This window comes from Lissotriton vulgaris, chromosome 2_1, assembly GCF_964263255.1.
Source record: "Lissotriton vulgaris chromosome 2_1, aLisVul1.2, whole genome shotgun sequence".
NCBI classification, from domain to species: domain Eukaryota; kingdom Metazoa; phylum Chordata; class Amphibia; order Caudata; family Salamandridae; genus Lissotriton; species Lissotriton vulgaris.
The window spans coordinates 1,918,069,358-1,918,094,793 of NC_141687.1; the positions used below are offsets into that span (position 1 = coordinate 1,918,069,358).

The window sequence follows — 25,436 nt, forward strand, 5'->3', positions numbered from 1 at the left end:
TTATTGTATAGATGTTTAAGTAATTATGTTGCTATCCGTTGAATACAAAGCCTTTTCGAGCTCCTCTGCCTTGCACCAGTTCAAAACTGAAACTGGTTTAGTGCATGCTAAATACGTTTTTGCACTTCTACCATACATTTGTAAGTTTAAGTTGTATAACAAATATGAAAGCACAACATTACTATTCTCAGGTCTCACTCTGCATAGCTTCTTATAATTCTAAATAAATAGCTTTTTCGACACTGGCGTACTGTACTGGGCTACGGCAGTTATATTTTTCCGTTTGTGTATAATAATTGAAGCTGTACAAGGATGTTTATCCTTTGCATAAGCGCTGCTACTTTCACAAATCTAAAATGCATGCTCTCAGATAGATAGATAGATAGATTTGGTAGCAAAAAGCACGAGCTGAGGTACGATACTGAGATTTAAAGTTCTGGCCCATTGAGTTTTGTCATATTTACTGCAAGGATTTAGTGTCACACGCCTACTTTGGAACTCGGGGCCAGTATTTCTTATAGCACATTGTACTTCTCTACGTAGGAGAAAATGACCCGAGGGACAGCACAGGAATAAACCGTCTATTTATAGATAAGTGGTCTAACAAGATAAGATAGGCTATTGTGTGTCTAGACCACATGGCTATAGACAGCTGCAGTAGTCGCGCACACAGTATCTGAAGTTGCGCATTTATTCTTCCATAACACATCAATTCATTATACATAAAAAATATTTGGCATTTGAAGTATGTCCTTGTTAATGTTTTTCTATTGTTCACCAATTTGTCCTTGTTTTTTTAAGTTTCTACAGACATTCAGCTCCTCTGAATGCTTGGGCCAGAGCACAATTTTAGTGCTTAGTTTTGCTGCTTTGGCGAGGTGTTCAATTATATGAATTAGCAATGTATATTGGTAACTCAAATATTTTATGTGTTGTGTGTTTCACTTCATTCTTCAAATGTAAATGTAATCTATCATTTAAAAATTAAATTGCAAAAAATTAACTGAATATATATTTTGGTTTGCACTCTTCTAAGAATACTTTCACATGCCCATCCATACTTTATTCTCATTTGAACGATATCTAGCTTTTATTTTCAAGGGCTTATGAACGTTTCGCTAGATGAATATGTAATGTGTATATTTATTATCCTGAATTTGTCGTTTGAACATAGACGAGAGTTTATTAATTGACTTTGTTTATTAAATGGCCATTGTCTACACTGCAGAATATCAAACATATGCATCAATCAGTTACTCGATGCACTCTTAAATATAGAAGTATCACGTTTTCATATCGGTGCTCAAGGTAGTCCAGTCTTTTCGTAAAGAGAATCATATATTTGTTACATTTGTGAAGACGCATTCTCTCTGTCCTTCAGATGATGGAAGCAATATATTGTGAACTTGTTTCAAATGTGGTCACACTTTGTGTTGAATCAAACGAAAAACGAAATAGGTTCCACGTTGTATAAAATTCTCACTTTAGCTATAAAACAATATCTGCAAAACGTGCACCATCACGAAGGAGGGACCAAGAACGAATAAAGGAATCAATATCTGCCAGAACTTGTATAGTGCAGTTCTGAGGCTTCTAACTACAGTAGTAGGCCGACAACCTGTCCAGAAAATGTTTTGTTGTTTATTCTAAATGAAATGTGGTTCATCTCAGTGTGGATGTCCATGGAGGGTGGGTTTCGTAATCGGGGGCTTTGGACTGTGAACTGTCTGCCTCATCTGTAGGGCTGCACACATATTTTTTTTGCTGGAAGCCATTCTAAAGTATTGTTGAAAACTTTGCCTCTTGACACACTTTCGAAGTTTTGATCTTCATCTGTATATGTATGAAATGTGTCGGGACTTCAATGAAATTGTGTGTTACAAGAGGAAAACTTGCAGAGAAAAATTCTGCCTAGGTTTATCATCTTGGTACTGTTTGATTAGAACAAAAGTTATTTTGCAATGCACAGAAAAACTTTGTTTGGGTAAAGGTAAGACTTAAATTGTACATTTTCTCAATGTTTATATTGTGAAAATTGGGCCCCCTCACACATTTTGGTTGATAAATCTACTCTCACCCCTTTCTTTACTTGATTTGTGCTGCACTGTGTTCTGGGGCTAATTAGTAGGAGATTTTAGAGTGAAGAACTGTTTTAGGAGATCGTTTTTTTTTTTATTGTTTGGATAATCTGTAGCTTTTCCAAGGATGGTTTGGTGTGTAAAACCAGGGACAGTGAAGATCAAGGGAGTGAATATTTCTAAATGTTAAAAAGATTGTTTCAGGTCTGCACGCCAGCCCTGCCTCAGTATTTTACACTTTTTGCAGGAAGTATGTTTAATTCATTGGCAAACCCTTGTGTGCAGTTTTGACGTGTTCAAGGTAGGCTGGGGAGAATCTATTTGTTCATCCATATCGGTCTAAGGTATAATTTGTGTACTGTGCAACATCTTCGCAGCAGAATAGTTCTGGTTTATTTTTACTGTTCCAGAAAGTTTGACTGAAGAGGGATGTTGGCCCATGGTTCTGGGCTTTTTACCCACCTGAATTTGCCTACAATGCATTTTATGGGTTTTGCTTGACTGCTTTCTATCTGCCAGAGCTCATGTCAACACAACATACAATATACACAGAAAGCTTTATGTCCATACCCTTCAGCCATTATATTATTCAGGCATTGGCTGTATGAGAGTTTTTTAACCTCATTTGGTATTGGACCACGGCATTTCCTGTAAATTTATGTACTCTTTGCATATAGTGTGGTTAGATTTGGTGATGGGTCCAAAATTATGCCCTCTGTTTGTTTATATCTATTCCTTGTGCCAGCAGAGAGACACACAGGCTATTTACTCGTGGTGGTGTTGTCATAGGTATACAAGCCTTATGGAGCTGGTGCCAACAACAGCCAGCACATAACACTTGTTAAAAAATTCAACAGAACGTACAGAGCTGACAAGATGCGTTGGTGGTTATCAAGAAATGGACATGGTGTTTTGCCAATACAATATTACGATGTGTGTGCTGGAAGACACTGCCCTAAAGGTTTCTGCTAAAAAACATCCCCAGCACCAAATTTGTTCTTGCTGTGCAGCAAACGAGCTGGTGCTCCATGCTGCTCTACCCAGAACTCGGTGCTCCACACTTCTCAGAGAAGCTGCCTGCCCCTTTTACCTCTTACATGGGCCATGCTGTTGCCACTGCTACCGCAGTTCTCTTTGCTTCTGCTTGGGAGTTGCTGAGCAATGGTTCAAATACAGTTTGCTGAACAGCCAGCATTATGGCATTGACTTCTTGCCTCCAGATCGAGGATAATCTCTGCTGCCTTACTATGCTGCAAAAGTTCGCAGCACCGCAGCCATATTAAGCATTCTGTGGGCGATCAGGCAAACAGGGCAGTGGGAAACAGCTACATTGTATGGTCAGTAAGAGCTCCAGTTGATCTAAGCACACACATAATCTGGTGGCAGTTGGTTGTGGGTGCTGCCGGGCTTCCATGAATGTCTTTATAATTTCTTTGACTGACTTAGAAATTTCATTTTGGCAGTCCCCTGGTAATTGTTTCTCTTACCCTTATTTGCTTGTGACTGTTGGGTTTGGCAAAGTTCGATTTGATAACCAAAAAAGAATTCCTTTCTGTGTAATATAGTTTTGGAGCATTAATGTAACTCATAAACAATGACATTTATTTAGGTCAATTATATCCCCAACTCGCCATACATTGCATTCAGACCAAAACATAACATTTGATGTATCTAAATAATTTTTATACCTTTTTTTTTTGTTTCCATATACTTAGTATAGACACTTTATCACAAGTAAAAATAAAATCATATAGTTTTTTTCAAAACAACATTATGCATATATTCACTAGACACAATACATGATTCTCAATACATAATAAAAATAACCAATTAAAAACAGTTTGTCAACGCGTTTCGGTGCTTCGTTGTTTGGAACACCTTCCTCAGGACTATATTAAAACATCTTCTTTCTAAAAATAGATACATAACATCTGTTAGTTTACGAAGTATGGGGAAATTTATGTTTTTACTCATGGGCTGTCGGGGGCAAAGATCTTAAGTTTATCTTACATTTATGGCAATTTTATTTTGCGGTACCAGTTTTGATCCGGGAGTTGAGGTGATAATAGAGACTCCCCTTCAACTCTGCTATATCGTCAGAGGATCTGTATATAGAATAACATCGTTTTAGAATTCAATAAACAGTAGTTGGAATAGATCCTAGGATTGTCTAAATCAAAAATCGGAAGCAGCAAATATAAAGTTTAAAGGAGTCCATTTATTGACTCGGATGGTCCTGCACAAACCACAAGTAAGCGACAATGTTAGATGTTCCGGTTTACTAAATTTTCTATTCCAACTACTGGAATCGGGCAAGCCAAGCCCCCTTTTGTCCATTTTCAGTCACTTGTGTTGACAAACAGGGACTGCCAGATGGAGAACCAAGTGTTCCTTGGATGGCTGTGCCCAAAGAAGTGACCAAAGAAGGCCTTATGGAGCTGCGTGGTATCACACGATGAAAGGCAGATGAGGACCTTGATTAATAGCAGCTTTGAACTAGCCATATATATAGATTGCTAGAAGATGACGACCTGAATGCAGCATCTTTGGATTCAACTTCGTACAGCTTGGCTCATTCAGTGCGAACGGCACGAAGGCAACCAATTGCCCAGTTCCACTTTGGCAACAATGGAATAGCCAGTCATTTGTTACAAATTATTTAACAAAGGTTGTGCTGAATCTAACATGAGGTTCTTTTTACCCAGATACAAAAGCCTTCTCTTCTGTTATGATAGTCTCCAAAAGAAAAGGCCACGTGGTTCTTCTGCTGGTGAGGAAAAAGAAGAAACAGAACGGCCTACCCTTTTGTTTTTCTCTGACCACAAGTGTTGGACAAGTCTTACTCCTTTGAGCACTTTGTATAATTAATAATGAGGTGGGGTTATACTTGAGAGAAAAAACGAGGCTTGAGATTTCATCTGAACGCTGGTTTCTCATTTGTTCTTCTGAGTCTGAATGAGTGATGTTTTGAGCTCTTGTTCCTTCAGCGATGTGATCAATACTTAAAACAATGAGCAGGTTACAATTTTTGGAGAGTAGCGCCATTCGTAATTCCACCTTGAACTTTATGGCTTTTGTAATAATTTCCCGTGCTCATGCTTGAAAACCTGCGTTTTTTAAAAAGAATAGTGGAGATAACCTCCCAGGCAGATCATTTTTTCTTGTACCAATGATAGTCCCAGTGTAATTTCTTCATATACTAACTCTGTGGATCACCAAACCAGTTGTTCTGCTGTAATACACGTGATCACTGTAATTATATATGTATAATTTGTCCTCAGCTCTCTTGCCAAGGTACATATTTTTATTTGTGGATGTGGACATCTAGTTGACATCCAGTATAACAATAACTCTTGAGAAAGACCAGTAAATCTTTTTTTTCTTCACCACAACTTTGTTGCTATTGATTACTTAAAAAAAAAAATATCGCCTTAACAGTTATCATGAATGGTACTACAGCACAGGTAATTAATGGGCTTTATAGGGATTCGTGTTGTTTTTGTCTTGATAGGAAGGCATCATTTCAGTTGCTGTCTTTTTGGAGAAGGACCGGTAAATGAAAAGCCTAAACTTACCTACTGGTTCAGGATTACTTGCATAGCCCAATCTTATCTTTTGTGCTGATACCCTTTTTGTGAAACTGTTGATGGAGGGACCAAGACTGTGGTCTAACAAGCTCAAGAAGTATATCTTTGCTGCTTTAGAGGTTTGTCTGATTTCGCCACGTTTTGTACTCAACACAATATTTTGCCGTCGAGCATAATAAATTCTTATTTTTGTCTAAAATAAGAGTGTGAGGTTAGAAGAAATACATATTTTTAAAATGTTTCACATCACAACTCAAGGTAATATTTTTTTTGTGCAAGTATTTCCCAATGGTCCTATTCCTACTGATAGTGTATGCCTTAAATGCGTACCTGCCTGAATGCCTTTCTTTTTTTAATTCCCGTGTCCCTCAGTTCTCTCAGCACGTTTTGGTGTTAGTGTTTATCTCAGGGTTTGCTATCAATCAATTCAGTTCATGAAGCTTTAATCGGTACATATGAAATGACCATAAAAGCACAAAGTAAAACAACATAGAAAATAACAGATAAAACCATTCATAGAGAAAATTTACAAGTGAATTTAACAGACATAATTTATTAAAATCACATACTTTTCCTGAAATTAATGCAGTCATTTAAAAAGGTTGCAGTATAAAAACAAATATCTGCAGATTGCAGGTTAAAAATTAAATTCATACCCTGTTTAACTGTACGTACACCATATTTTACAAACATAGGTTTCAGAAAGGTAATACGAAAGTTCATGTACAGTTTACAAAACAGCAAAAGGTGCAAAGTGCTCTGAACAGAAACGCCATCACACATGCATGGCCCAATCGGTGTTTTTTTAATATTCGGATGGGCCACTAGATAATGTGCCATACCAAACCTTAGTCTAGTAATCACAAACTTATGTGAAGGCCTAGTCACCGTGGTTAGATAAAGAGGGAATCCTTCTACAAAACTATATCTGGTATAAAACATGACAGCGGATAAAGATCCGTAGGCTACTGCCCGCTTCCTCTCCCTAAATGCCATAAATTTGCTTTTCAACTCAGCTTTAGGTGTCCTAGATGCTGCACTTGGTTCAGATAAAATATTCAAATCAAATATATCTGAGAAGCAAACAACAACATATTTTACCCAGGGTATCTTTAGATGTTTATCCAATAATAGGCAATCCTCTATTATGGACCTGCTAAAAGACTTCTCATCCTTAAGCCAAATAAAACGCCAGATCATAAGTGGCCTAAGGGATAACAGACCGATTAAATAATTAGTGTCTAATTCTCGATGGATTAGTTCGGTTGGGGCGGAGGTCGGTAAAGACAGCTTTTTTAGGAAAGAATTTTCCTCCAGCTGCAGATTATGGTCGCATCTGTGGCCCCATACACCCGCCCCATACAATGCTATGGTAGCACATCTTGCCTGATAAATCTTAAGCATATCCCTGGTGCGTCGTTCCCCAACCTTCGCAGCAAATCTAAAAACTCCATGGGCATTTTGTGCCATTTTCTTTCGGATATTATTATTTTTTTTGTTTTTTTTTTGCGAACCTTTATTAGTAGTATAAGCATTTACAAGTATGGGCCTACAACCAACCCGGCCGGCAGCTAAGCAGAGCAAAAGTAAAGCAAGCAATATGAAAGTTCTAGCAGGTCGAAATCCGGGGTCATAAAAATACCAGGGTAGAACTTGTAATCCGGTGCACCAACTTGAAGCAGGATTTGAGAGGTTCATTTTCAAATAAGGAACTAAAAAAGGGTGTCTCACAGTTGCACACAGTCCTACAATACTGCACACGAATCAGGATATCTACAAACAGTATAGGTACGAAGGAAATATCGGGGGTAGGATACTCAGAACAGTAGACATGCAGGCACATTCCCAGCACGTAGCAAGTCTAAACCCCACCCCTCAAAACTAAACAGATTGCAGAGACCATGAACGACGACAACACTAAAAAGAGAAGAGAGACTAAAGGGCCATAGAAACAAATACCGAACAAACACCCACCCCTGGCCCCCCACCCTGCACACCAACAGAAGGCCATGGCCTACCCCCCACCCCACAGCGTGCCTGTCGCCCAAATAGAGACCCGAAATATAGAAAGAGAGAGAAAAGAGAGAAAAAGAGTAAATAAGCGGAGGAGGGCCCTCGATCTTGCCGCCCGACCCCGCCCCTCGCCCCTACGCCCAGGAAAATCCCAGAAACTAAGTAACACAGTAATGAGGAACATCAAGTCCCGGCCACAACAGTGAAATCACCCGGTCCAACATACCTACTACACCGTCTGTCAATAATAAAGCCAATAGATTGTGAACCACATCATCCCTGACCCTTTCTGGCAATGGTACCGCCAGAAGTCCACTCGTCAATCGGTTCACTGAACAGCCCGGAAGGTCCAAACGATTTGGGCGGGTCAGGTCGGAGCATAGCCATGGAAAAGTACAGCATCCCAAACCCATCCAAGCATCGGCAGCGAAGATCCGGTAGTATCGATGTCGTCCCAAAGAACCTCCGAAAGTTCACAAACAGTAGTACAATCCAGGAAAGGAGAGTCACACAGTCCGGCAGTCGCCACAACATAGCTGGGACAGTCCGATAAGGAAAATAGCATTTTATCTCCAGCCGCTAGTTGAACATGTGTCCCGAGGAGACAGCCACTTGTAGATCCATGTCGGCTCGAGCGGTCACGGGAACCGGGTCTTCCAATGGCTCCCGGTACCCGGGCAGAACCGGGACTCCCTCCATGGTCATAGCTGCGGGTTCGTCTGCAGTCCCATGGGATCGGACTGTATCTGTTAGAGACGGCGAGATAGCGATGGCGACCATTCTTCTACCCAGGTCCTGGGCATGCCAAATCAGGGACTCGTGCAAAACCGTTAGGGCAGCCAATGCGTCCTTGGATGTGGGCTCCTGCGTACGTTGCAAGTATCCCAGTCCCCTCCGTGAGACAACTGTCCGACATGGACATGGACCGCATAGGGGGGCACCAGCCGCCATGTTAGTCAATTTGGCCCCGTCCCTCTTCACCTCACTCAGGGACCAGGCACCAGTGCGGGGTGCCACGGGACAGACCACCGGGGCTCAAATCAGTGAGGCAGGCTCCCCAACGGAGAGTCACCAAAAGGCTAAAATCCCTGCCGCACCCCGGGAGTCGCCCGGCTATATCGGGGGCAATACTTGGTTATGCCCGGGCAAAGAGTTTGGGGAGGGGGCAGGAGTCATGCGCCCCCTCTGACCCTGCTTCGCTCAATTACCCTTCAAGGGTCACCATCAAGTGGACCGGGCCTTCGCCGATATCAGCGGCCCTTCAAGTCAACAGCACCCTCCGGCCGGCTCCTCACCGCCACCTGCAGCCGTTGTTGTTGCAGTCGCGGCCGGATGCACGTCCAGGTCAACGCCCCGGTCTCTTCACCACGTGGGCCGCAGAGCAGTCGGGGACAGTTCTCAGGGTCTACCGCACGCAGGAGCCTCAGGAGCAGACGGTAAGTGCTCGTTATTCTTTTCCTACTAAAGTATGCCTCCGTAGCTCAGGATAAGCGCCAGGATATACGTGTGGGGCGAAAGGGTTCACGGAGCCGAGCGACTATGCGGCCATTTCGGATGCCCGCTTGGCTCCTCCCCCGCTTCCGAATATTATTAAATTCGTTAGTCCATTTCCTGTCTTTGGAGAATGTTATACCGAGGTAACAAAATTTGTCAACCTGCTGCACCTTTTCACTGTCAGTAAAAAAGGCATTTAAAAATTTGCTTTTGGCCCCACAGGTCATTGTGTGTGTTTTCCCTTTGTTAATGACTAATTTTCTATCCTTGATAAAGGAGGAAAAACTGTCAATCAATCGCTGTAATCCCACAGGTGTTCTGGAAAGCAAAACAGCGTCATCGGCGTACAATAATATCGGCACCGGGGCACCTTTAATCCGGGGGGGCATCTGCATTACCCTTTTTTAGAATAGCATCAATTCCATTAATAAATAATATAAAAAGGAGGGGGGCCAGAACGCAGCCATGTCTGATCCCTCTTTTAACACCAAATTTTGGGGTGCATTCTCCTCTAGATCCAAAGCGCACACATGCTTGCAGTATCTCATACAACCTGGCGAGAAAGAACATTATGCCAACAGGTGCTCCTAACTGCAACAAAGTTGGCCATAAAATAGAATGGTCTACCATGTCAAAAGCACTACTTAGTTCTGCAAAGCAGAGGTAGAGTGAGCCAGGTTTAGCTTCAGTATATTTCCCGATCAATAAATCAAGATTGATGCACTGATCGAGTGTACCCCGGCCCTTCCTAAATCCATACTGGCTATCAGCCAGAATGCCCTCCTGCTCGACCCATTCCTCCAATCTAACAAGCATGACTCTACTCATGATCTTAACTGAGGAGTCGAGAAGGGAAATGGGCCGATAGTTTTTAGCATCAGACCATCTTCCCTTTTTATAAATCGGCACTATAATAGATTCTCCCCAGGTTGCAGGGGCCTCAGTACACACAGCTGCATTAAAAACAGTGGCCAAAGGAGGTCCCCACATCTCGGGTGCTGCTTTATATACATCGATAGGCACCCCATCCGGGCCCTGGCCTTTCCCTCCTTTACTTGCACGTATGCCACATTCTACCTCTCTTACCGAAATATCCAACGGCAAGACAGCCCACCTATTAGGATCAGTTTCTACAATTCTATTGGAATCAAAGATATTAGAGAAATGAGCGATCCATCCATCACTCGGTACATTAGAGGTTACCTCGGGAGTCTTATCTTTAAGAAAAGTAGCGTTAACCGTGGCCCAAAACAAAGTATTATTCGATAACTCCGCTGCTTGATTGAGGGAGTCCAAGGCCCGCTGCTGTAACTCGCTCTTCCTCTGTTTTAGTGCACATTTATATTCCAATCTTAGTTTAATAATTAAATTAGTGTCCCTGGGCTATTTTGCTAGTGCCTGTTTTAGGTCAGTTAATGAAGCGGTACAGAGATGATCGAACTAACTCGGTCCGTTTCTACGCTGTCCGCTGCTACGTCTGGTGAACCTGGCATCGATAGAGTTATTAATACCATTAAAAGAGAATAAAACCTTCTCATGATCAGCTCTATTTTCGAGGATGAAGACAATGTCCACCAGGTTCTCCTTGACAATAGAACTGATCAGTTCATGGGCCTTGTCTCCTACCCATCTTAGTCTAACACCATTCGGCCTGTGAGGTTCTACGTTGGTGATTGTAGTCCCTACTTTAACTGAACTACCAGCCCAAAAAGTAGTGTCCAGGATTATACAATTGTGGTCACTTAATAAAGTTACATCAATTCTAGGGGGAGCACAGCAAGAAATAATACTAGAAGAAACAATCACATGATCAATAACTTAACTAGTATGCCAATTTTTAAAAGTAGGGATGGCCAGACCATTTACGTCTTTGATATAATCCAAGATTTCCAGGTCATAGCAAGCCATGAGTTTATGTAACGCTTCCCCATAGCTGTTATGTCCGAAATGCAGGTCATCCCATCCGGCATTATTTGTGACCCCACAGACCTTTAGTGATGACAATTTGCATAAAGTAATATTAAAATCCCCTACCCAAATAAAATCAAATGCAATATTCACTTCTAAACATACATTTTCAATGGCACTTGCCAGGTCTGTTCCTACTTTCGCCCTGCTGTTGTCAAAGATATTATTGTAATAATTAATCAATAAGATATTACGACCTTTATCCTCGATGAGCCAAAGGATCTGTACATGATCTCCCACAGTTATATACTTTTTTACTACAATTGGGCGAAGAATGGATATTAGTATCAGTAGACCACCTTTAGCTCTTCCCGGTCCCACACCCTGCGCCGGTAAGTTATAGGACACAAATCCCTCATAACTAACCCTCATAACTAACCTCTTCCCTGCACCATGTTTCCTGAAAACTCAGAATGTCGTAGGTATTAATAAGGTTTGGCCACCCTAAGATATTCCCCTTGGATTTTAATCCTGCCACATTCCAACTAACAATCGTAATCCCTTTACCCCTTGTTCCAGCGCTATCCAACATCATACAACTATTTAGGCCCTCACCCTCATTCTGGTTTCCATTACTTGAGCCCCCACACTCCATGGTCACATTTAAATCTTCCATCAAGTTTAAATGAGGTGTGAATTTTGGTTCGAGTACCACATTATTTTCATCTATATCATCCGTATGGAAACTAGAGGTCACATGGGGTTGGGGCTGACCGTCCTGTTCAAGTCAGTCATTTGCATCCAGAGAATTTAAAGCCTGAAATCGGTTTTGCATAGTAATATCAAGAAATCGCCTGTGAGTGAATGGATAAGGTCTGCTTCTTTTACTATCATATTGGATAGTGTTAAGGTGGCTGTAAAAGAAGCCAATTGAGCGGGCACACACATTATTGTCAGAGGTTGGTAAAGAGGCCGCTCTAAGAGGTACGGTGGTGGCATGTTGTGGATGTTTGAAATTTACAATGACACAGTCACCCCTACAACTCTTCCTAGAATTCCCTATCCAATTAACCCTTCTGATAGTTAATACTTGATCAGAAAATGCAGCTGGAAAACCACATTGTCAATACAACCAAGAGACCGTTTTGTTTTTTAAAGATTCTTGTGATTCCTGGTGGCTCATGTTGGTCTCAGTGGGAGTTACATTAGTTAAAACCACCACATACGGTGCACAATCAGGGGGGAGGTCAAAACGTCTTTTCTTTATTTCAGTCCACCCCCCCTTACTCTCAGCTGATGTTACAGCCTGTTTATCTTGGGGGACTGTTGGGGGAGGGTTCTGTAGAACAGTCTCGCTAACACGCGACCCCCCGGCAGGGAGGGCATCTTGGCTAACACAACTACTGTCAGTAGGAGCCATTGAACTGCTCACCTGATTCGTATACTTGTCCAGAAGACCTCATAATCTAATTACCTCTGCAGACATCTGATCAAGTTTGGCCACTAGGGGTTTAATAATGCCCTTTATCTTGGAATCAAGGATACTAACTAGGAGATTAAGTTGCTCAGTATCCAATTTTACAGCGCCATCTTTGGCCATGGTATCCTCATCCTCGGCTATATTTTGAGGGGGAGTGACTGCTCTTTTTCTGATAGTACGGGTTCCCCCACGTTTAGATTGAGCTTTCCTGCACGCTCTAACCACTCTTGGAACAGGGGTCGGAGAGCGCTGTACCATGGTATCAATTGAGTCGTCTAACACAACTTGGGTGGACGTTGACTGCACAGGCATTTCCTTGTCTGATACATCCAAGTTGTGAGGGTTACAGCTATCATCCAACGCTGGTGAAACAGGGGGAGCGAGCAGGGTAGGGGACAATGGGGGACTACTTAATCCTAGCGATAATCGCATTTCATTGTTAATTTTGTTGACAACCTTGACTAAGTAATTGTCCAAGGTGGACAGCACTGGTGGAGTTTTCTTAGCCTTTTGTTTAGACATGACTAATAGGCTAAATAAAACCAAACAAATACAAAAATTAAGAACCGAAAGCTACCATGAATTTCACACGTTAAAAAAGTATACCACTTCCTAATAGCACAGAACTTTAAAGGAGACACAGGAGGATATACACAAACAAATTACATTACAGAGTTTGACGGTATGAAGAATGGGGGGCCTAGTCAACTACCAAAGTCTATGGCCCAGCCCAGCCTCGTTCTGCCCCGGACTGCCACAGACTGCCCGCCCTTTGCCCGGGCTTAGCCCGGCACACGCCCGCACAAGTCCCGCGACGCGGGAGTCCACAGGCAATTAAGTACCCCACAAGTGAAGCTGGGAGGGGCTGCCGGTTCACTCGCGGCGCTGGTCTCTCTGGGGCTTGAAGTCCTGCCCCTGCTGCTGCTCGTCTCCCCACTGGCACACAGCGCCAAATAATTCAATGTGCAGCAATTCAGAGCATTTCTTCGCTGTGTGATGGTTCCGCGTGCACTGTAATGCAAGAACTCGATGGTAGGCGGAGGGATACTCCGAAACATCCAACTGCATGACGCATTACTCCTCTTGGAGGAGCCAAAAGCCCACTCCCTGCATGGGATGCACCAACAATCAGCAATCACTCTCAAGTCAGACCTAAAGAGGCAGCAGCAGCCCCCTGCCGCTGTGTAGGCTATCAATCATTTTTTCAACATCTGTTGTGCCTATCTAAAGCAATCTCTCCTTCACGGTTTCTTTACGTGTCTAATTATCTCTTCCTCTAGCTGTACTTCAGTGTGTTCTGATTAGTAGTTTTAAGCTCTCTCTCTGTGTCTGCTGTCTAGTTGGGGTTTGGTCTTTCCTTGTATGTTTCTTATTGCTTCAGTGGATAAGGGTATTTATTCTAAGGACTGGGAGTGTTAGCATGCCTTTTTTTTTTTAATTGGGGAAACTCATGAAATGTGTTGAAGGCCCAGAGACTAAAATTGGGGTCACAAAGAGTAGATGAGTCGCAGGGTACTCTGAAGTAAGTGAGCTATATATTGCTAGGACTCCCAGGCACATGACGAAAAAAGATGGAGAGAAACGATGGGCTCATCTACTCCGGATTTGGACTGTTGAACAGGGACGGTTTGATTTGATTTGAGTCGGATTTCTAGAGCGCGTAGATACTGTAGGCGTCCCAGCGCTGATACTCAGTATGCTAGATCCAGGGAGGGGGATGTTCAGGGGAAGAGCCAGGTTTTTAGTAACCTACGGAAGGCCAATAGGTTGGTTTCCCTTCGGATATTAAGGGGAAGGGCATTCCATAGCTTTGGGGCATTATATGAGAAGAGGCGTCCCCCTGAGCGTGCTCTTCTTATTCTGGGGACACTGGCCAAGGAGAGTGTGCTTGATCTCAACTGTCTATTGGCTTTGTGAGGTTTGATGAGCGGTCTCAATATGGGGGGGGGCCTCTGCCATGGAGGATTTTGTGCGAAATACAGAGGGTTTTGAAGATAATTCTTTCCTGATTAGGAGCCAGTGTAGTGATGTGAGAGAAGGTTTGGCGGAGCATCTGGGCTTTGTCCCAGTGAGGAGCCTGGCTGCTGCATTCTGAACGTATTGCAGTTTGTTGATAACCAATTTTGGGGCCCTCAAGTACAGGGCATTTCCATAGTCCAGTCTTGAGATGATTAGGCCCTGAATAAAGAGTTTTCTGGACTGGAAGAGAACTAGGGGGAGGAGTTTCCGTGCTGTCGGCATGAGGCCAAAGCATGTTCCAGCGGTTTTCCTCGCTTGGGCTTTAAAATTAAGTTCTTGGTCAATCCAGATGCCTAGGCTCTTGATTTCCTTTTTGGGGGTGGTTGGTGCTCCCATGCAGGGCGGCCATAAGAGTGTGGTGGGGAGTTTACATGGGTCGCCAAGTAGTAAAATCTCTGTTTTCTCCCCGTTAAGTTTAAGGCGAGAGTCACTCATCCATTTCGAGATGTTCTGAAGGCAGGTGGCTAGATTGTCCAAGCAATGGACCGACTAATTTAGGGAGACAACAAGTTGGGTGTCGTCGGCATACATGACTACCTTTACCTTCCAGCGGGGACATGTACACATTAAATAGTGTGGGGCTCAGGGAGGAGCCCTGAGGGACCCCACACTGAAGGGGTAATGCACTGGAATGAGCATGCCAGACAGCTACCTCGAACGTTCTATGCTCCAAGAAAGATTTGAGCCAGGCCAGGGCGGTGCCAGTGACTCCCGCTCTATTAAGCCGGACGATGAGGATGGTGTGGTCAACCGTGTCGAATGCAGTGCTTAAGTCCAGGAGGATCACTGCCACTGATCCTCCTGCATCCAAGATGGTTCTTGCTTCTTCGATCACGGCTAGGAGAGCGGTATCTGTGCCCTGCCCTGGTCTAAACCCGGTCTGGGAAAGATGGAGGAGATCATTGGACTTCAGAAAGGTGGATAGTTGTTGTTGATTAACAATCTTTTCAGCCACCTTACTGATACCGGGGAGAAGTGAGATCGGTCTTAAGTTGGCCAGATCTAAGGGGTCGAGGTGGGGTTTTTTCAGCAAAGATCTAGATGTGGCCCTTTTCCAATTTGGGGGGACAATGCTTGGATTAAGGGAGGAATTGCTTAGGTTGGTGAAGAGGGGAGTCACCGTGGGGGCTACCAGTTTTAGTTTATTCAAGGGGGCGGGGTCTGTCGGTGCTCCACTCATGACTGAGTTTAGATTGGCTAGAAACACCTCCGTGGATACCTGGGAGAAGGAGTCCAGGCAAGGGGCATCGAAAACCATAGGAGAGGATGGCGGGCCTAGGAGAATGTTGAGAGTGGGGAGGGTTTTTAAGATGTTGTTAATTTTGGAGGAGAAGAACTCTGCTAACTGATTACATCTGGAGCCTGAAGGATCAGAAAAAGGCTGTGGTTCAGGGACTTTCGTCAGTAAACGGATGATGCGGTAAGTTTCTTTAGAGGAGTAGGCTGCAGCTTGTATTTTTTCTTCGAAGAAGGCAGCTTGGGTGTTTTTTTAGGCTGGCTTTGTAGCACTTCATGGCTGCTTTATATTCCCCTTTACTCTTTGCAGCCCAGTCTTTTCTCCATAGGCGTTCAAGCTTTTTACAGTTTTTCCTTAATTCGCGCAGCTCGGGTGTAAACCAATGAGATTTAAATGTTCCTTTCTTGCTGGGGAGAGGTTTATTGGGTAGGACTGAATCAAGGGATTTTTCGATCCAGGTGCGGAGTTGTTGATCCGCTATCGCCGGGTCTGAATCAAGAATTGAAGCAGTGGCTCCAAGTTTACAGGTCCAAGCTGCTGTGTCTAATTTTGGCCATGGGCGGGAGGGAGCCTGAGGGGGGGTCTGCCTGAGATTTCGGTGGAGATTTGATACTTAAAGGGGATTATGTAGTTGTCAGACCAGAGGACGGGAAGGGGCACTTCTGTGGTCAATACGGGGATATTCGAAAAAATAGGGTCCAAAAGATAGCCCTTAGTGTGAGTTGGCTGATGGTTTTTTAAGTGAAGGTTATAGGAGGATAGGTCTGCCTTAAGGTCTTCTGCTGCTTTATCTGACAGATCTTCAAAGTGTATGTTTAGATCTCCTAAGACGGTGAAGTTGGGGGATAGACAGACATAGGAGGTGGTAGTTTCCACAAGGGATTTGCAGAACTGTCCATGTGATCCTGGCGGGCGATAGACAAGGATGCCTGAGAATGTTTTTATCGGCGAAAGTTTATTAGAAAAATGTATATTTTCGAAGTCCTGAATCGGGCAGTGCATAAAGCGACAGGACAGATGAGTTTTATAAATGATCGCGACTCCGCCTCCTAACCTGGAGACTCTGTTGTGGCGTTTGATTAGATATCCTGGTGGCAATGTTTGGACTATATCAGAGTCGGATGCTGGGGTGAGCCACGTTTCTGTGAGAAACAGCACCTCTAGTTCTGTCTCCTGCAGGAGCACATTTATTTCTGTGCAATGTTTAGGTAGGGACCTGCAGTTGAGTAAGGCCATCTTGGCCCAGTGCTTCTTTGATGAGGTGCAAGCATTTAAGGTATATGAACAGTGATGGCATCTCATTTGTCGATCTTCTAGGGAGATCGTGTGCAGGCAATGTACAGGGATGGTATTCCTAAGCTGAAAGAGGGATTCCTGTGTGTAGCTAATGAGGGACGAAGTTGATGACATGTGGGACATAGGCCCCTAGCCCGGTCTGGCGTGGACGGGCGCAGACGGGCTTGCCTTTGGTGTGCCTTCGGCGCGCCGCCGCGCTCGTCCGCTGCGCTTCCTGGTAAGCGTGTCCATTTATATAGGGGATTGGCAGGAGGGGCGAGCACTAGTCTGCCGACCCACTCCTCGTCCAAGATGGCGACCCCCCACCTGACTGTTGCCCCAACTCGGCTGCGGCGGTGAGAGGGAAGCGTGAGGACAAGTTCGGCACAATTGCGGCAACAGGTATTATAAAAAAGGTTACTTCAGTGCAAATACAGACAAATAGTGCAAGTATTGTTTTTAAAAGTTTTAAAAAAGTGAAGAGAGCTTCCCCGGCTTCCGCCTCAGGGATCCTATGCATGTAAGTTGTCTCGAAGCAAGCAAAACACATCAGAAAAGCAAAATGAACAGAGACTACTAGGAGAGGATAGCAGCCAGTCTGATAGGCATTTGGGCAAACAGAAGGAAAACGGGTGTTGATGAAATAAGAGATGTAAAGAATGAGTAAGCAAAGGGAGTGCTGTAACCTGATGTTAAGTGAGATGGTTAATTGGTTAAATCGAGATGGGAAAACGAAGGGACACCAGGAGGTGCTTAGGAATAAAACAGACAAGACATAGTGAAAACAAGAGTGAACTGCAACTTTTGATCAGATGGACAAGAAAGCCATGATTGAAGGATCTGAACAGGGAGGCTGATCTTGGAAAATCAGTGAAAGAGGAAACTGCTCATAAAAACGGAAATGTGGTAATAAAAGGAACTACTTGGAGAATAAGTCAAGGAAATGACAAAAAGAAATGCTTGAGTCAGAGTTACTGGAAATGTATGGGTCCGGCATCGAAATATTTCCAGACCGCTCAGAATAAATTATGAGCATCAGACATGTAATTTGTATTGCCTTTCAAAACAATCTAACAAAGTGACTTTCTTGATTTCTTTAAAATGTACTTTAAATAGCACTCCTCATAGAAGACCTCACTAGGCATTAATACACTAATACATTTCTTTGAGCTCCACCTTAAATAACAGATAAACAGTAATGCACATTAAAATGCAAGGCACAATTTCACTTCCTAGTGATCCAGCGGGCCTATAAGAAATCTGTCTCAACAACACCACCCATCACCATGATACTCACTATTAATCATAAACTCTTTACAAGGCCCATGAATGACTGAGACAAATATTGGCCAACTGAATCATGTGACCTAATAAACCAGAACTATACATGAACTATTTACACTTTATATACAACTGCAGTATATCATCATCATATTTAATATAGAGAAACATTTAATTAAGTCACCTAGGCAATGGATTAACTAATGGTAACTAGACTAAGAATAAACAAGACCAGCTTGTCATTTCGAAATCTATTTTATTAATTTTATTTTCAATCAGAGAGCATTTTTAGAATAGTGAAATCTTTATTAGCAATTTAGAATGCATCATTTAATCAATTAAAGGCACATTAAACTGTCATTTCAAACGGATCAGCATGTGAAGTTTTTAAGCAGAAAAAGTCTCATTCCCTAAATTCTATTTCCCTATCTAACTTATTAGAAACCTAAAGGAAAAGTCATTAGTTCGGTTTATCCTTACGTGAGCCAAAAGTCCGACAACATCTCACACCCATCAGGATTCAGGAACGAGCCAGCAAAGCTCCTCCCAAGGGGCCAAGTTTTATACCTTTTCTCTATCTTAAACTAACTAAAAGAATACTTTTTTCAGTGACATTCAGCGCTTTCATTGGCTGACAGCCGTCAGTCCACATGAGATCATTGCCTTTTCGATCCAAAATCGTGCCATTCTAAAACGTCTTTGTCCTTTGTCCACAAGCGACATTAGCTTCCAAGGTTTTTGCAACAACTTATTAAATAATAGTCTGCTGCTTCCTCAGCTTGACGATTCTGCTGCTTCCTGTCCTTGGAAATTATTCAACACAGAGCACATCTTGCACAGTTCTAATTTATTTACTGACGGACATCATTTGTGGCAAACTTATCCACGTTCTTTAGCTGTGCTCGGCTCAGCACGACAGGATTCCAAACACCCATTTAAAAGCTAGACCTCAGGCCTCTTTTCGAAAACTAGTATGCAAGGAAACACAAAACATTAATTTATTTGAGAAATTAAAGTCGTTCTGTTACCCACCCCCTTTACTAATGTTAACCCATTAGTTTGTTATCTAGCTTTAACCACAAGTAAGCAGCATTTATAAAAACCTTCTTCACATGGACCTCCGCAATCTCCACGAGCCTTTGCCACATAAAAGACATCGACATAGACAGCACATTTAAAATAAGCACATGCCATTATGTAAACAGCCACTTTTAATGTTGACAAAACAAATAGACAAAGTTAGTTTATTATTTTTCAACGTACTTGCAAGTGCAACAAAGAGCACATATGTTATACCCACATGTCGTGAATGCATTGTATTCTAGGTTGATTAATACATATTCGTGCAAAAACTAATTGATGCATAATTAATTTATTATGGAAGTTTAACTTAGCGAGTCAAAACGTAATTAATTTCTAAATCTCGATTCATCAACTCCCTCATCTGGTGATTTCAAAATCGCCAAACAATACCAAAAATTTCACCAAATTTTAAGTTAGATGACATCATGTTTTGAACACTCTCTGTGTTAGTTTTTCTAAACTCCTGTCTCAGCAGTTTGTCTGAAACTCTCATATTGTGCTCTACGAAACTCTTCCAGCTCTATCTCCTTTTCCGGTTCCTTTTTGAGTTTGTAAATCCTTCTCTTTTCCCTCACATGCTTCATCCTCTTGTGAATCATGCAACTGATTTTTAACAAAAGTGTCACTATGACTATGATTATTACAGGATAAAGTACTTTGCCAATGATTGAACTGCCAATTTTTCGAAACCAATTTCCAATTGCTGCAAATCTTTTACCCAAACGTTCTGAAAAATTGTCTTCTTCAAGGGGTTCTATTTCAGAATGAAATTCAGTGATATTTTTGATAAGCATCTCTATATTCTGGCTCTTATCTGGGATATATGTACAGCAATGCTGGACATGCAAAATCCCACAAACTCCTCCTTCTTTTGCTAGCAGAATGTCTAATGCAAGACGGTTCTGCATAACCATGCTTCTCGTGGCAACAAGTTCTGTGTTAACTAATTGGAAACCACTTGCGGTGTCTGTGGACAATCTATCTACAATTGTGGAAACCTCTCTGATTTTAACTGCATTCAGAGTTATTCCCACCATAGGAATTATTGCACCAAATATGTCACTCATGATTTCTGAAAAACTTTCCCTCCTGTACTGTTAGACCTGTCTGCCTTTGGGTAGTCCCTCCAATTTATTTTGTCCCCTTTTTGCCCCTCATACTTCTTAATTTTTATGTCCACTGGATATTTTTGTGGTGTTGGACTGGGGGATAGATGCTCTTTTTGCCCTCATAGTTTCTTATCACAAAGCCAGGAGCCTTTTCTGACTAGAAATCACTCAGACCTACAAAATGGTGGCCCTCAACTGCCACAACTGCCATCCTCTGAGGAAGTCCCATAGGATAGCATTGAGGCCTTCTAGAATCTTCTGGATCCTGCTGGACCCTGTGTGGCCAGCCTTTAAATAGGGCAGGGGCCAGGTAGCCATTTTGTGTAGAAAGTGACCAGAGGGAGAGCGATGTGGACAGGGACAGGAGGGAGGCGATTTTGTAAGGAGGACAGCGCTTCTGCAGGAATAGACTGACTTGTGGGCCGGCTGATTTCCCAAACCGACGCTGCCCCTTGTGAATTGACCAAACCCTGACCTGAGTGTTCCAATACTAAATCTCGGAAGAGATCTCGCATCTACCTTCCCTGAGTCTTGTGAAGGGAGAACTAGAACCCAAGGACTGACCAGCGGGGAGAGATTACCACCGGGAGATCGCTGTGGTCGTAAAGGCAATTACCCCACACAGAACTGACTGTGGAGAGTGCACATTTGTCGGTGGAGATTGCGCAGTGCGCGCAGGCACAAAACTTACTGACGGATGACGTGAGGCGTCAGCTGTCATCACTTCAGCGAGCTGGTTGCCCCATCGCGTCGAGTCAGTTTCCGACCGCGGAGAAGAAGAAGGCGCGGCTGGGCGGAAGCTGCCTGTGAGGAGGTGGAGTCCCACGGTGGCGTCGAGAGTGAGAGGCGAGGAGACGCTGAGCGAAGCCGAGCGGAGTCCGGGACCTGACCCAGGAAGTCTCCGCCATCGTCTGGAGAGGTGGAGCCGACATCGGAGGAATCCCCGGACGTGAGGCAGCGCGAGCAGGGAAGAGCGGCCCCCGTGATCCTTGGAGGAGCCTTTCCATCTCCGGCGGGAAAACGAGTGACCGGAGCACCGTAGAATCTCAAGTCGAGCCAGATCCTCCGTGTAAAAGTAAGCGGGGAAATTTGTGGGGAAGCGGGAGGCGGCTCAGCGAGAGACCGGGGACCTGTGAACTGCCGGAGCCAAAAGTAACTGCCATAAGACTTACCGGCTGGAACTCTGCTTGCTAGTGAGCGGATTCTTTATATAAAGGAGCGGCACGGTGACCTGGGTGCTCTGAGGAACAACCCCTCCCCCCCACCTCTCCAATGAGAGAAAGGAATTTGGATCGTAGGGCTACACTAGAGACCTAAGAGCAGTGATTTAGAAATTCCCCAGTGGTTGGAGTGCTCTGAGGAGCCAGAGTTTCTCCACTATAAATTAAGCTCAAGTAAAGCTATACGAATTGTATGAGTAATCTGCCTATCTTCTTTTGATTGTGTAGTTGGCTGTATCTTCGGCTGGGGACGCTGCTGGGGGTAGAACAAGGTGCAGCTGTAAATCAAGCTAACTTGGCCACTAAGTTCTTGTGGGTAATGTACTTGACTGGATACATGTCAAAGAGCCTTAATCTAGTGCTGTGACCTAACTAGACTATACTGTTCAGGCTAAAAAGAGATGGTCAAAGCTGTGAATATTGCTGTTTAATCTAAACTGAATGTATTCTCTAATGAAATGAAGTAATTGATGAATATTGCCAATTGATGGTGCACATTTCAAATGAATTGAATGTATGTACTTGTTTTTGAACTGTAGAAGAAGAAAAAAAGAAAAGGTACAAAGAAACTTTTATAAACGGTACTGTTATTTTTCTACAAAGGTGTGGTGTCTTTTATTTTTAGTGGTAGGTCATTGAGTCACTGTGAGTGAATTGTAAGCATTACACTAAAGCCACGGAGGTTAGCTGTTTCCACTCTGTGCCAGGCTACCCTATGTAACCTGGGTGTTCCCTAGGTCCAACATGTACCTATTCAGGTTTTTGCCAATCTCGAACGAACCCTCTGTATTTCTGTCCACATGAAAAGATTTTGGAAAAACCAAACCAAGATAGCACGTCCCATAACAATGGTCTGGGAGGCTAAAGTAAACTTTGTTCCCACAGACAAAATAAGTTCCAGGGAAAATTGGGTCTTTGCCACCTTTAAATCCCCATCCCCCTATGATACGATAAGTATCCTTGCATTGACTTGCACCCACAAAAAAGTTATCATATAAGGTATTGTCTCTCCTAATACAGAATTTTCCACTAACAGGTTCATCTATGTGAATAGCAGCGTAACTATTTCTACCATTAAGCTTCTCATCCTCTATCTGCCAAAATCTGGATTTGGTCTGTTTCAACATCTCATTTCTCTTGTAAATCGCCCTTCTCTCCTCAACCAAATTTAGAAAAGATTTTTCTTCAGCTCTCATTTTGCAGGTTAAATTGTTTTTGAAAGCATACTCGTATGCCAGTTCATTAGTTACTAAAAATAATTCCCTCATCTGTTTATCAGGTTTAACTATGTTCAAGCTATTTACAACTTTCAGGTTAGCAAAAATGTAATCATAGTCTGAATAATAGTACTCCAGACGACCTGTTTGATAAAACAAACTAGCTATAATACTGCATGTAATGCCATAAGTAAGGGGTAGTATGTTATACTTAACCCCCTCTGAAACGGAAGCAGGAAGCTTCACACAAACGTAACAGTCCTTCACATCCATAACTTTTACATATTCTGACAATAATCTTGAGAAGGAATTAGTAGAAAAATCACCAACAGATCTATCTTGGTGGATCTCTGGTTTGTGCTCAATAACTTTGTTAGTTTTGCCTGCTACATCATGAACAGCTTGTTTAGTTTCAGCCTTACTTGACATGTTAGCTTTGTAATTGTCTTTGTCTATCCCAAAAGGAAAGATGACTGCCAAGATCAACCAGACCAAAATTATTAGGATCACACAAATAGAAGACATTTTACAGCATCTTCTAAAAATAGCACACCTTGAATTGTCAGTATTAGGCATCTTCTTTTTTTTTGTACTTAAATCAAAAACAAAATTTTAAAATACTCTTTAAAATACTACTTTCTATATACACCTCCCCTTTTAATTTTTTTTTTTTTAGTAACCCTCTAACAGCTTTTCTTCGACCTTGCGTCTTACATCAATGTGTTTTTCCAGCTAACATAATTTCTTCAGCCTTATGCCAAAAATAAATCTCAACTAAGAAAAGAAAATATCTTCAATCATTATCACTGGTTGTTTCCTCCAAATCTTCCTGACTACTACTACTAATTTCCACTACTGTTGGTATTATAATTTAGGTCCACTCAGGGGACTTGTACTTTTGATTTGGCTTTAATGGCCTCTTTCCCCTACTGCTAATCACTTCTATTTTCTTTCCAGCTTGATTTTTCTCAGAGTTACCCTTTTGATTTGATATCTCATTGACCTGCTCTTTTGACTTATTCACCAATTTGAATTTTAAATTTTCTCTTGGCCAATTATCTCTTTTTCTTAAGAGTTTCTTCTTTGGTTCAGTTTCGTTACATTCCGTTTTCCAAGTTCTTTTTCTGAATTTTCTTACTTGAGAATCTTCATCACTCTCATCTGAATCTGTCTCAGAGACTTCGAATTTATAACCAGAATCTTCTTTACTGGGCAGTTTCACTCCGTTAGGAACATCATCCTTGTAGCTGGTACTCGGTAATTCTTCTTCTTCTTCTGGAATTACTTCTAACTTCCCAGTTTCAGAAATCTTGTTCCTGCTTTCAGAGCTTTCAATCTGCTTTTCAATCCTGATTTTGATTCTTTTCTGCCTCTGATTCTTTTTCTTCTACTTCTTTTTCTAGCAGATCTTCATCATTTTCAGAATCTAGAATCACAATCTCTAGATCTTTTTCATTCAATGGTTGATCTGCATCTGAACCTTCCGGGTGTCGACCCTCTTGTCGATCTTCAGAATCTGGATTCTCTTCAGGTTCTTCTTCAGAGTCTGAATCAGTTGTTGTATCACTATCCCCATCAGGATTATCAGGAGGTGGAACACGAATGGTGTGACTCGCATGCATCCACCTTTTCAAATCTGTGCATTAAACTGCATTAGTTGTGACTAATATCACCTGTCTCGCTTTTTGCCACCTGGGTACCAAACAGTGTCTTCTCCGAAGAACTTTTGTCCTCACCCAGTCTCCTGGTAACAGATCATGAGATTGCTCCTTTTTTTTTTAAAATCACATCAGTTCCCACCTGATGGAATACAGAAGTCACCACATCAGACACATTTTTGCAGTATTCCATAATTTCACTTTCATTAATGCTAAGAATTTTTCCAACTGGTGCAAATGCTTGTCTCATTACTCTCCTCATAAGTATGTCATGAGGACTTAAACCTGTCTTTTTATCTGGTGTGTTTCTCAAAGACATTAGAACAAGTGGAAGTTCATCCGTCCACTTTATTCCCGTAGCCAGGCACATCTTGGCTATTCTGTTTTTTATTGTACCATTAATTTGCTCAACAACTCCTGATGCTTCTGGTCTGTATGCACAGTGTAGCTTTTGCTTAATGTTCAGTGCTTCACAAATCAATTGTAACAATCTGTTTTTAAAATGTGTTCCACGATCACTTTCAACTGTAACTGGAAATCCATACCTCGGTATGATCTCCCTCAAAAGCAATTTTGCCACAGTAACTGAGTCATTGTGACGTGTTAGAAACGCTTCCACCCACCTTGAAAACAGACAGACAATCACTAGGACGTATCTCAATTTATTGTGTGGTGGCATGTCAATAAAATCCATTTGCAACCTGGTAAAAGGACCACCCTCCCGTCCTATGGTTCCCATGCTCACAACTGTTTTTCTGTTTGGATTGATTTGCTGGC

At 42.5% G+C, this 25,436-nt stretch overlaps 1 protein-coding gene across 11 annotated transcripts in view; it reads left to right on the forward strand.

The window, feature by feature from the left end:
* The window catches only part of AKAP13 (A-kinase anchoring protein 13), a 1,375,395-nt gene that overhangs the window by 526,505 nt on the left and 823,454 nt on the right, over window positions 1-25,436 (forward strand). The window lies entirely within an intron of this gene.